General features: G+C 45.8%; 1 long non-coding RNA gene across 1 annotated transcript; it reads right to left on the reverse strand.

The window, feature by feature from the left end:
- Positions 1–557: 557 nt before the first annotated feature.
- On the reverse strand, positions 558–8,498 carry LOC141573103 (uncharacterized). Its single transcript, XR_012498664.1, has 3 exons — positions 8,315–8,498; positions 3,710–3,971; positions 558–2,395 (listed from the first exon to the last, which is right to left on the reverse strand). It is a non-coding gene; the product is annotated as an uncharacterized LOC141573103 (long non-coding RNA).
- Between the last annotated feature and the right edge of the window lie 4,280 nt (positions 8,499–12,778).

A 12,778-nucleotide genomic window follows, 5' to 3' on the forward strand; every position in this document is an offset into this window, starting at 1 on the left:
TTAGTAGATGAAGGAAATACCACAGAAGTCACAGTCTAATGGTCGCCTAAGTTTAGTCTGTTTTGGGAACACTACTATTTCTCATTTTCCTTGAAACACATGAGAAACCAGAGGCCTAAATACACTGAAGTGTTCCAATGAGCTGAGAAGACATGAACCTCTCAATAACAGAAACGTTCTGAACTCAAAATTCAACATGGCCCATTCAACATGGACCTCTCTCAAAGAAAGCTGGGGCCTGTAGGCATTTTTTGTGAGGGAGGACAGAGCTGAGTTAGGATTTTTGAGCACTGGTAATTTGCAACAAAGAGACACTCTCCTAATAGAGGTGAGAAACTGTGGGCTAAGCTGGAGATAGTGGTAGAGAGGGAAATGCATGGGGATCCCGGGTAGGGTGCAGACCCTAAGAGGTGTGCTGTCTCAAGAGAATAACAAACAATAACAAAACTGACCAAAGTCCATGTGCGTTTTATTATCAAAGTAAGCTGGAACTTCCACACAATGTCAGTGACAAAAGACTCCTGCCCCCCTGCTGTGAAGGTGGAAGAGAGGGACAGTTGAAGGGCTGGGAGTGAGGCCTCCCTCACTCCCTTCCTCCCACAACACACAGCACTGGGGAGACGGCAGCATGTTAGAATTGGTGGGGAAGGAAAGAGGTTGTGTTACAGGATCACAAAAATATTTGTGTGCTTGTTTAATTGTGTTTCTCCTCCATGAGCCCACAGCACCATGAGGGCAGGGATTGTGTTTGTATCAATTATCACCGCATCACGGCCTCGCACCATGCAGGGCACATAGTAGGCATTCAAAACATTCACGAATGAGTGAATGAATGAATGAATGAATTCCATCTGGGTAGGACTTTGGAGAATCAGATTAAACTCACCATTTGTACATTACTTTTCAATTATTGAAGGACTGTAACATTTATTTTCTCATTTTATCAAACATGAGAAGTCACCAGTATTTGTATGACTGACGATGACAGTCCCATCAGAGATGCACAGGGACGTGCCCACGAGCACTTATGTGATCAATGGCAGAACTGGGATTGGAAACCAGTCTTCTGACTTTTTCTATCTTGTCCCGCTTCCTACTTTCCCAGATAAAGAAACTAAGGCCCACAGCGGTAAAATAATTTTCACAGGGTTACACAACGGGCTAACATGAAAAATAAAATCATAGTGAAAATCCTTCAGGTAAAAACAAGCTGCATTTCCCTCAGTTATTTTCCTCCAGTTCTTTTATTCTGATCCAAAGTGGATTCCTTCCACGGTGTAAACATGCTTTCCACACCAACACATTCCTTTCTAAAAGTGAAATAAAGTGGAATTTGGGACCTTCATTTATGTGACTATTGAGAAGCCACCAATCTTAGTGGCTATTCACATTCTCTTAGGAAAATTCTGCTGCTGCCCAGTAAAAACAATATGGCGTGCCCCTTCATGTTTTTTGCAGCATATTCAAGATGAGAAGAAATAATCCTCGTCTGAAAAAGGCTTGTACCTAAATGGCTACAGTTCTGGAATAGAAGCCTAGGGCCAGACACACGTGGTGTGAACCTGTCCCTGACCTGCGTTCCACAGAACGGAAACTATGAGAGGGAAAGAGTGACTGGGCCTCCCAGCGCATGAGAAGGCAGTATATGACCTGGAGGTCCAGTTATTCTCTTGGTCCTGATAGCTGCCTCTGATGTCTTGACTCAACTGTGCTGAAGAAAAAAAATCAGCATTTCCATATTTTCCCTTGAGTATTAGTACTGGGCGTAGCTCAGAACCTCAGTGAAGGAGCAGGACAGACAGCACTGAACTGTCCTGAGAAAGCATTCTAGTCATTTGCAGTTGGAATACTAAAACAAAAGAGAAAAAATGACCTTGTTTAGAAGCACCTCCTATCTTATTGAAGTCACCTCTTACCTTCACAGAGGCTGGATATCGTTGCTTTGGGAGAGCGAAAACTTCCGGGAAATTCTTGTGTTAGTTAAGTAGGATTATTTACTCTGATTCTACAGCTCCAGATAAAAAATAGCGGCAGGCTTAAACAAAATAGTGCACTACTTGTCCTTGATGAGTTTCCTTGTGCTTAAATATTACAGACATCTCTGCCTTTTGATAGCCCCTCCTGTTTGCACTGTTTCCAAATAGAATACATCCTAAGAGAATAGATTTTACTTCAAACAATGAGTCAGCCTTACCCTATGTATCTGTGGCAGTTTGTTGCTCAATATATTTGCTGCCTCTCCCAGGAAGGACAAGAAAACCTCATTGGGCACAACTTAGATGTGGCCAGGTAACTGACTTTCGCCAATGGAGAGTGAGTGACAGGTGTCAGTCAAAGCAAAAGGTTCAAGAGCCAGCGTGGTCTCCTGTCCTGGGTGCAGCATCCCCTCCAGGGTCTAGGAGAAAGATGGTACAGAGCAGATGAGTGGCTGGTCCACGATGGCCATGAAACATAAGCAAAAACAACCTTTGTTGCCGAAAACCTCTCAGATTTGTGGTTGCTGTTACAGAAGCATGACCACCCAGTTTGAGTAAAGCAGTGTCTCTGGAGAGACCAGTGGTCGCGCCAGGACTTTCTAACACTAATTTCTCATTTGAATATTACTTTCTGTTACCTGAATATCCTGTTTATTGGCTTTGAAGAAGAGCAGGGGTTATGCTTTTTCTTTTGTTCAATGTTACCTTTAAAATCTCAATTTTAGTCCCATCATCCTTAAGAATTATTTTCAGATAACTTTTGCCCTTTGATGGTGTTTTCTTCCTTACTCTTTTCTATCCTACTCTTACGTTCATTGTGAAGGATTTGATTATGGCAAAGGAACATTTTAATATATACTGCTTTATATTTTTCTTATTTTTTAAAGTTATCTTGCAATAGTTAATGCAGGTCATTATTTAATGCACGACAAATATTTTTTCAATATCTTTACTGATAGTAACACTATTTGGCAAATAGGTGAAAATGTGCCCAATGTAAATGATAACCTCCCAATTTTTAAAAATTCCATTTATCATAACAACAGCAACATACAATACTTTGCAATAAATCAACAAAACTATACAAGACCTTTATAGTGAAAACCACAAAACGGTGCTGAGAGAACTTAAAGAAGACTTAAATAAATGGAAAGACATACCACGTTTATGGATTGGAAGACTCAGTATTACTGAGATGTCAATTCTCCCCACATAGGAATTTACTACCATGTCAATCATAATCTCAATAAGACTTTCCATAGAAATTGACAAGGTGATTCTAAAATTTACATGGAAATGCAAAAGACCTAGAATATTCAAAGCCATCTTGAAAAAAAGAAAAAGAACAAAATTGAAGGGTTCATGCTGCCCAATTTCAAGACTCGTATAAAGCTAATAAAGTGGCAGTAACCAAGGCAATGGTGGTGCCAACGCAGAATCACGAAGACGGCAGAGGGACAGCACAGAGCTCCCAGCACTGGACCCACCCCTCTGTTTTCGTGACTTGAGTTGGGAACAGTGGTTCCTTTGATCCTCTGTTCAGTGTTTTAGGACAACGAAGTGTAGCTGAAAACAAATGACCCCCATTCGTACAACAACACACAACAAATGGTGATAATTTAGGGAGTTAAAATTTCAACCCATTCATTCTGCTTGCTGGATCGATTCATCCTTCTCCCTCCTCCTTCAGCTGATGTAATGAGTAAAAGTTACGTGACAGACATAAAGCTGACCTTCTGGACAGGGTTCAATGGTGAGACAGGTGATCCCATTTTCTCATGGTGTCTCTGTTCTCACGTCCTCTGTGCATCCTGCCCGTCCCAGGTTAGTCCTGAATTTGAATAGCCCATCCTGTGATTCTTGTTGCTTCTCCTTGCCAGCTCACCAGTCCTAATTCAGGCTGCAGAATATTGCTGTGAGGGGGTGAACCGGATCCCCTTTCTTAGGCAGTTCTGGTGCAGAATTATTACCTGGAGCCAGAGGAACCCCTGTGAGCTGGAATGTGGAATGTTTTAAATTTCGTTTTCCAGTAGTATACTGCTCTATATTAAATTCACATGGATATTTTTAATATATTAACCATATACCCTGCAGTATTTTATTATTTCTAGCAGTTGTTTTGTAGTTTCCTTAGGATTTTTCTATGTAAACCATCATGCATCATGACTCTAAATGACTGAAAACCAAGCCCAGCTGTATCCACACCGCTTCACTCCCCACGGGCCTTGTTACATGATGAGCTCTTCATATACAGGACACAATTTAGCCCTGAGCCAGCCTCGGTGGGTAGGATTATTTTTGACTACCACTAAGTTATTGACAACGACGTAAATTAAAACTAGATAGAAAGATCAGTTCTCCTGAGGAGACCACAGACATCAGAGCTACTCAGACTGGACACTGTTTATGGATTTTGAGACAGGTTTACAAAAGCTTACCTGCAATTCTGAATCCAAACAGCTCTGAAAACAGAACATTTTCAGAAACAAATGTGGTGTCAGGATCTGACCTGATTGTAGCCCTCCCTACTGACAGGCACGGTAAATTCCCCAGGAGAATGATGCATTGGCCTGTGCAATCGTGTTTTCCCTTGGAGCATCTCAAGGGAGTTTTATTTTGGGAAATGATGCCCTGACATCATCTTGCCATTGTTATTTAAGACTTCTAAATTTCTTTTTTTTTTTTTTAGCATAAATCTGAATTTTCTTTTTCAGTTTGCTTTGATTCAGTCTTTACCGTCTCAATAAACCAGGTGGTTGATAGCTTCGTCTGCTAATGGTCACGTCTATATGCCTAATTCTTCAGGGCTCATAAAGTAGTTTTGTGTTCCTTATTTAATTCGGTTCTTAGGACAAACCTCTTATATTTTCAGCAATGTGGAAATGGGGACTCAGGACCTAGGGGTCCGTGGCTGAAGCAGATCAGGAGCCTGGCTCTGGCACAGTGCCCATCAGGGACTAACTAACCAAAACGTGGTCTTCAGGACAGATCGTCAATGGCCCTCAACAGCAGGAAGTCTCATGTTTTAGGTAATGCACAACCCATGCACTTGGAAGTGAAAAAAATTAGAGAGCGGCAAATGGAACAGCCACAGCCTGGGTATGTGTGTGTGTGTGTGTGTGTGTGTGTGTGTGTGTGGCTAGAAAGTGGGGGTTTGGGGGAGTGGGGAGCGCCGCTGTCTCAGGGCTCATTGCCTCCAAGGATGCAGAGCACAGGAAACACTGTGAACATGCTGGTCACACGGACTCAGAAATTCCAGCCAGCTCTGTGTGCTTTGTCCAGCTTTCTCTCCAGTCTCATATGAAGTCGGTGATATTTTGTTGACCTGAGGGGTGTGGGAGTTTTAGTGTTTCTGCACCAGGTTGTGAAAGGGTCTAGTTGCCAAACCTTAGCATGAGCGTGTGATTGATTTCCATGCTATCCAGGAAGCACTGTAGACCCCCTGGCTCAAATTCTTTATTCTGGAACAGACCACTAAGGGCCGGGAGAGGAAATCCCTTACACGATGTCAGTAAGTCAATCAGCAGAAGAGTTGGAGCTGGAATTCAGACTCTTCACGTCTGAGTTAGTACTAACACGTCCGAAAGGCTGCCATTTCTGAAGGTTAACCTCCATTAAACAACGGCCTTGCTCTTTTATGTTGTACACACCATCCTCCACCAGCAGAGGGCGCGAATAATCTGCTGGAGTTTACAAGAACTTGGTTGGGTGTCTCGTGCAGGCATTATTAGGAGTGCATTAAGATTTGACAAAATATAATATGGGGATCTTGCATTCATAGATTGTGAGAGTAGACACTGAGTATTTGAAAGTGTTGGCTTTTCTAAAAGGACATGAGCCATCGTGTACTCTAATGTGAAGATAGATACATCTGTGACAAGGGAAGCTTATTGGAAAACCAGATTTTGTGAAACGTCAGTTTGGCTGAGCATAAGGAAGTCACTGAATACGTCTGTCCCTGTGTCATATAGGCGCAGGAAAAAAAAATTGGACTAATTCCTTCTTTTAGAACAAGTCACCAACTCTAACATCATCACATTGAAACAAATCCGTGTCTTTCCCAGTGCATTGTTCCCTGGGCAGTGCGGTGGGTGGGACGGGGTGAAACCCTGCTCGGCACATTCTAGCCACTTGTAAGACCACCTCGAGGGGCTGTCGTGGGAATTAAACGAGACACCGTTTGAAAGTCAGCATAGTCCCTGATGCATAACAAACAGAGGCGAACAGGACTTATCTCCCGCTGAGGGAGGGCCCTTGGCAAGTAGGTTGGCCAGTCCCCTGGGATGTTTGACAGATTGTTGGAACATGGGCCTGGAGTCAGGAGGAAAGCAGAGGCCTGGGGCCTTGAACGTGGGCAAGCTGCTGGCCACAGTCGGTCCTTGACTCAGGAGGGCTGTGGTCATAGACCTGGCTGCAGGGCCTGAGTGATTGGCCGGCCCCCGGACTCTGAGTGTGCAGGGGCGGCGGCGGGGTGTGTGTGTGTGTACCCGTGGGAGTAGGTGGGAGGAGCGATTTACAGGGCTCAGCACTTTCCGTTCACACTCGGTTTTGGGACTAGGGGCTGAGCCTGAAGGTGGCGCTGTCGGCCAAGCCAAGGTTTCCAAGTCAGCTGGGGTGTTAGGAACGGCCTCAGGAGGCGCCAGCCCCAAAGTGGGCTCTCCTGAAAGTTACCTTCCTTCCTTTCTCACCCAGCTCCCTTTACCCACCCTTTCCACTTTCCTTCTATTTACCCCCTACTCCCCTCCCCTTCCCTCCCTTCCTCTCCTCTTCTTACCACAGGTTAGAAAGGATGTGAGTGAGATTACGACCCCAACAAACGTGGAAGCAGCAAGCGCAGAACGACTAGACTTGGCGCTGGTAACTGCAGCGTCGTTGTTGTTGCTGTTCCTTCGTCCTTTTTAGGGGTAAGAGGGGTAGTTACATTCGATCTATATGTGCAGTAGATGTGCGTGTGGATTTCCAGGGAAAGAGAAGGGCTAGAGATATAAATTTGGATATTTTCCACGTGGAAGTTATACATGAAGCCATAAGTGTGGATGAAATCTCTGAAGTGTAAAAGGAGAAGCCTAGATGGATAGGAGTTGACAATTGAGATAAGTTCCCCATTAGGGCCCAAGAGGGGACAGAGGAGCTAGAGGAGAAGGCAGCAGAGGAGCCCACAGAGGTGCTGGCAGGAGGTACGGTGTAGCAGAGGAGGGAGCAGGAGAGGACGTGAGGAGCAGCATTGCCAGAGACCGGCAGGGCTCCCCCTCTTTGGAGCCGGAGAGCTGTCATCACTGGGACAGGAATTTGCACTTGAAATCACTTTAGCACATCGCTGAACCTGAGGCTAAAGACAACATCTTCTCCGCTGAGATTATCAACAAAGTCACCATACGATGACATTGTGAGCATGTGAAATGAAACCTGAAGAAGCAAGGTGGAAAGGAGAAGGGACGATACCAATGTTTGTTCTGTGCCATCTTATCTCATCCTCACAGTTACCTTCAAGGAAGGTGGTATTATGCCCATTTTGTTGAGGAGGAGACTGAGGTTCAGCAAAGCCATTTATCCAAGATCACTCACAGAGCAAGTGACTGGGAGAACCAGCTTTGAGGCAAGTCTAGTGATTCTGAAATTTAAATTCCTTCCATGGTGTCAAACCGCTAGGCACTACCTCCCTGCCGACTGGTCTGAACTGTCAACGTTCCACGAGCCAGTTCTACAGTGCTCTTGCCCAGTTGCCCACTTTAATAACATTATTCGGTAGATGCTTTTCAATCCTTATCTTCCGTGATGTCCCTTGGCTGCTCTGGGTCATGCGGCTGCACTCACTCCGAGCCTGGAAACTCCATGCCCAACCAGAAGGAATCCCCCAACACACACGTGGTCATTGTGGGCTGCAGACAACCTCCATACCCCTATTTCATACCCTGTGACCAGACCTGGAAGGAATGAATGGTCCCTGCTCGTGTCAATTACCACCTGCAGGAAACATACAAACTCCAGCAGCTATGCCTCAGGACCCTCTGACGCACTCCCAAAAAGCAGATTCCAGCAATTCCAGTTCTTCCCTCAAACAGGTCCAGCTCCCCACCACATCAACAAGACACGGAGGAGACTCATGGAGGACTTTGTAAGGACTTCGGTATAGGGGGTTTACACTGCAAACCTCTCGTTACCAAATCCTCTGCATTTTTTCCCTCTATCCCTGAACTCTTTCCTGGACTCAGCAGCCTCCTCTTTCCACTTAGAGTCCATGTGTCTGGGCCTCTCTGGGTAGGCTGGCTTCACCCCCGTCTTCCTAGCCCTCCCTGTACCATCTCTTTTCTTAGGTAGAACAGTCTCCCCCTTGGTACCTTCACAGTCATCCCCTTGCTGATCTCACAAGGCTTCTCCGTGGAGTTTATTCCATGTACCAAAGGCGGCTGGCAGTATCCAATGTCTGTTCTCCCAGTTTTCTGCAATAAACAAACAGGATTCTTAGCTGGGCACATGGCCACCCAGAATAGACTGCATTTCCCAGCACCCCCATCACAGCGAGGTGTCCCACCACTAGAATGTGAGTGAGGCGTGGTCATGACTTCTGAGAAATGTTCTCAAGAGCAAGAGGCACAGCCCTTTCCTGCCTTTGTCTCCCGTTTGCCTGGAATGTGAATGTTATGACTAGAATTAGAACAACCATCTTGGATCAAGAGGTGGATGATGGCAGGTGCAATCCAAGAAAGGGGCCACGGGTGGATGATAAAAATGTTTATTTAAATTTTTAAAAATTTCCAAATTTTTTCTGCATGCATTATTTTTATAATCAGAAAAACACCTAAAATTCTACCAGTTGAAGCCTATTTAGATTTTTACTTTCTCTTTTAAGAGTTCCATGATTTTTTCATATCAAAGAAAATAAATAAAATAATTGATAATTTGATTCTTAAAATACTCAACTGGTTTGGTAAAAAAAAAAAAAAAAAGATATTGGAATACTGGTAGCAGAGGTTAGATTTAAACCCCTAATGTCTTTCTCTCTAAATACTCAAACCTTTCATTGTGTCTCACACTTACGTGGCCCTGGTCTCCTGTAAAATAGCTGAACTCTGAGATTTCCCTTGCCAGCAAAGGAGACAGACGAAGGCATGGCGTTAGTAGAGGGAGAAGCAGTCAGTTCTCTCCCATATTCCTGCTTTTTGGGAAGCTGATACAATGCTCTCATTTAGAGAGGAGGTGGTTGCTGGGTCTTCTACTTACTCCCAATCCAACTTAGACAAAGAAAATGAGCATCGAAAGTGCTGTGCCTCCTCATCCTCGGACCCAGCCCTTCAGACATGGCCCAGAGCCCAGGTCAAAGTCTCCCACCTGCAGGGGTGGGAATGGGGTTGGGAGACTGACTATATGCCAGCCCTCCAGTTCCGAGGCTTAAATCATTTGAAATCATCTCGGGAAACAACAGCCAGGTTCTTGGATAGTGAGGGCGGCTTCCTCGTTTTACAATCTGCACGCTCCTTTGACTTAGTGGGACATACGTGGAGAGATCCCTTTTCCTGATCCTCCGCCCTTAACCTTAACCATGGATCACGTGCTCTGCAAGCACATGTGATGGTAAAACCAGAGTAAAGAGGCTCTTGCTATTCTAGCTTTTCCTCTCCCAGAGATGCAACATCTCAGCAAACCCAAAATACAATCACACCTTCATTATAAACAAAATGCAGGATTCTGCTTCTCTGGATCTTCTTGACCTTTTTACCCAAGGAGGTTCCATTCACAGAACAATCCCTCTCCCCACTGTGTCAGAGTCCATGACAAATATTATGTAGGTACAGACCATTGTGCTGGCAGCCAGGTAAACAGTTTGTTGCCTGCAAAAGCTCACAACGTAGCAAGAGATAGTGACAGGAGGCCTGAAGGTAAGAGTGACACATGCAGAACTCAGTGGGGGTGTGGCTAGGAGAGGCTAGTTTGGCTGGGGAGGAGGGTGTTTGCGCCTGTGAAAACTTCATACAGGAGGTGAAGTGTGAGTTAGTCCTACAGGACGGGTGCGGATAAAGGCCATCCCAGGCAGATGGGAGCCTGCGGGCTGTGCAGGGATTGGCGTAAGAGGCGGTGGTGGTGATGGTGGACATTGTAACGCAAATCTAAAGACCAGCCGGGGGCTACTTTCTAGAGGGGTTCAAACACCATAGACAATATTCTGGATGCAGAGGACAGTACTATATCATTTTGGAAGACCAAAGTAACAGGTGAGCATCTGTGTGTCACAAAAAGACCTAAAATACAAAGACTGTTGAGGAGTGAAGGTCCACACGTCATGTCAGTGACGTGGAAAGGAGAGCACAAGTGAAAGAGAAGTGGAAGGAAGGAAAGGGTTGGGTGTGCGTCGAGAGGGGTGGGAGGGCAGCGCGTGCTGACCCATGAAGATGGGGTGGGGCGAGGTGGCCCTGTGGGGGACCCAGCTTTCTGCCTACGTGTGTGCAGTGTTTTCTGGAAGTGAACTGGAGAGCTAGTTGACTTGGCAACCTCAGGCTAATTCCCTAAGGAAAGAATTTATAATGCCATCGCAGGCTGGACGCATATCAAAGTCAGAACAAGCCTTCCTGTAGAAGAGATATCAGGGTAATTTCCTAGACTGACAGGAGAAGATCTGCAGGGTGGAGTACCCAGCACAGTGAAACGAACGAGGCTCGAATGAGCTACATTCTTGTGACGTTTCAGAACACATTGGACCAAAGAGAACAGTAACGGGGCTTCTAGAGTAAAATAAACAAATAACAATAATAACAACAAAACCCTACCACCCGGCGGCAGAATTCAAAACACGTAACACTTGTGTGGCCTGGGCATCAGAAGCATGCTACAGGAAGTAACAATGAAGTAACAGTACAGGACGCAACACCTTAGTAACACGAAGTAAACTCCTGGCTGGGCTGGGCTCTAGTCCTTGAGCTGTTTGGATCCCTATCACATGTATTTTATTCTTGTGACGGCGCCAGGAGTTGTCGCCAGCACTGCTTCTGTACTGTCAGTGTAAGCGTTAACCTTGTGGAATTCCCATCTTTATTCCACAGTTATTAGTTGGCATTCCACTTTAAGGGAGAGCTTTTCCTTCTTTGTTCGTCTTATGTTGGTATGGAGTCATGAACTATTGGAGTCCGTGGGTTATAATCTGTTATGATCATCACTTATTTTATTATTCAGATTGTTACAGATTTGGAAATCTCTTGGAGCTGGTTCGCATATGCTTCCTTCTGCCTCATTTTCCCCGCACACGGAGGGTCTTGGCATCCTGTGCCTGTCACCAAGCGGCCTTGAAACAGCAAGGCCATGTGGACTCTGGGTCTACTCGTGTCTATGGATGCTCTCCCTGAAAGACGTCACATAGTCGTATCTTTTCCTCTCTCACTCACAGCATTTTTTCAACCTTTGGCTTCATTTGGCCTTTCCTGGAATGGAATTAGGTTGTAATGCAGTCTTTCCAATCCAGGAGAGAAATCAGTATTTATGTCATTTGAGAATTTCAGCCCATAGACAACTGAAAATTTGTTTCCACAGATTATTGACTCAACAAAAGATCTAGATGGAAGATTTTTCTTTGTGGAGGTGACAGTTCTAAGCTCTGCTTGATTCTGATCTTAGACAAGTTATTTATAATATATGAGCGGCCATATTTGCCAAACCAAACAGTCGAACCGTCGCCATCTTCCTGGAGTCTAATCTGGCAGAGACGTGCAGATGCACAAAGAGGGAAAATTGGTCCTACTGTGCTTTCTTCTCATTCTACCTTTTGTTTACTTGTCTTTATTATTTATTCGTCATTGACATCTGAACACGGACAAGGATAAAGAAGTAATGACAAAATGGAAACAGGGAAGTACCGTTTCAGAGCACTTCCTCGCGGGGCCCCTCACACACATGATTTCACGTCGCGTTCTCCACCAGCCGGCAACTCCTCCTGCTGCGGCTGCGGCTTCGGAGCACTTGGAGTCCACCCCCTGCTGTTAGTTTTCCTGTCCCGAATAAGAGCCCACGCGGTGCTGAGTAAAGCTGGTGTGGACGACAGCTGCTGGGACGAAGGCTGGCTGGGGGCAAAGCCTGTGGAGTGGGTCAGGCCACAGGGTCAGGAAGCAGGACTGGCTGAGCCAGTAAGTGGGAACCCTGTGCTTTCCTGGGTGCGTGAGCAGGGCAGGGCTGCAAGTCCATGTGCCGGAGCCAGGCCCCATCCCTGAGGCGCTCCATCTTCTACATGCTCAAGGACAGGCGAGAGGGACGTCACAGGGCGATCAGTGGCAGTAAAGCACGGTGCGGTGGCTTCAGAAAGAGACCTGGCTGCTGTCACATCAATGACTGGGGGAGGCAGACATCCCGGATTTAGGATGACACAGCCAGCTGACTTCTCATAGAATAGCCCGTGATTCTGTCACACGTCACCAGTGGCATTATTATTATTTTTTTATAAGTGAGGAAAGCAAGGCACAGCGTGGTTAAATTTATTGTCCGTGACCACAAGATCACCATGCGGTTGAGTCAGAGCTCCGACCCATTTGCGTCCACGGCCGATGGTCTTCTCACTCTGCCACCCTGATGGAGGTGTTTTTTAAAGAAGAGACAAGCTGAGAAGTGTGGTGAGAGCACAGAAGTGTACCCAGGTGTGGTAGGTGGGAGTCAGAGCAGCAGGTGGGAAAAGATTAAAACGGGGGAGTGCAGGTGGGTGAGAAAACATTGCAGAAGTTCTCTCTCTAGGTGAAAAAGGTTTTCTCCACCCATGAATACAGGTGCACTGCTGCAAAGGACCTCAGCACCCATCTGCTCCTGGCACTTCCTCGCGCTGCAGCCTG

The sequence above is a fragment of the Rhinolophus sinicus genome, linkage group LG09 (genome assembly GCF_036562045.2).
Source record: "Rhinolophus sinicus isolate RSC01 linkage group LG09, ASM3656204v1, whole genome shotgun sequence".
Classification (NCBI taxonomy): domain Eukaryota; kingdom Metazoa; phylum Chordata; class Mammalia; order Chiroptera; family Rhinolophidae; genus Rhinolophus; species Rhinolophus sinicus.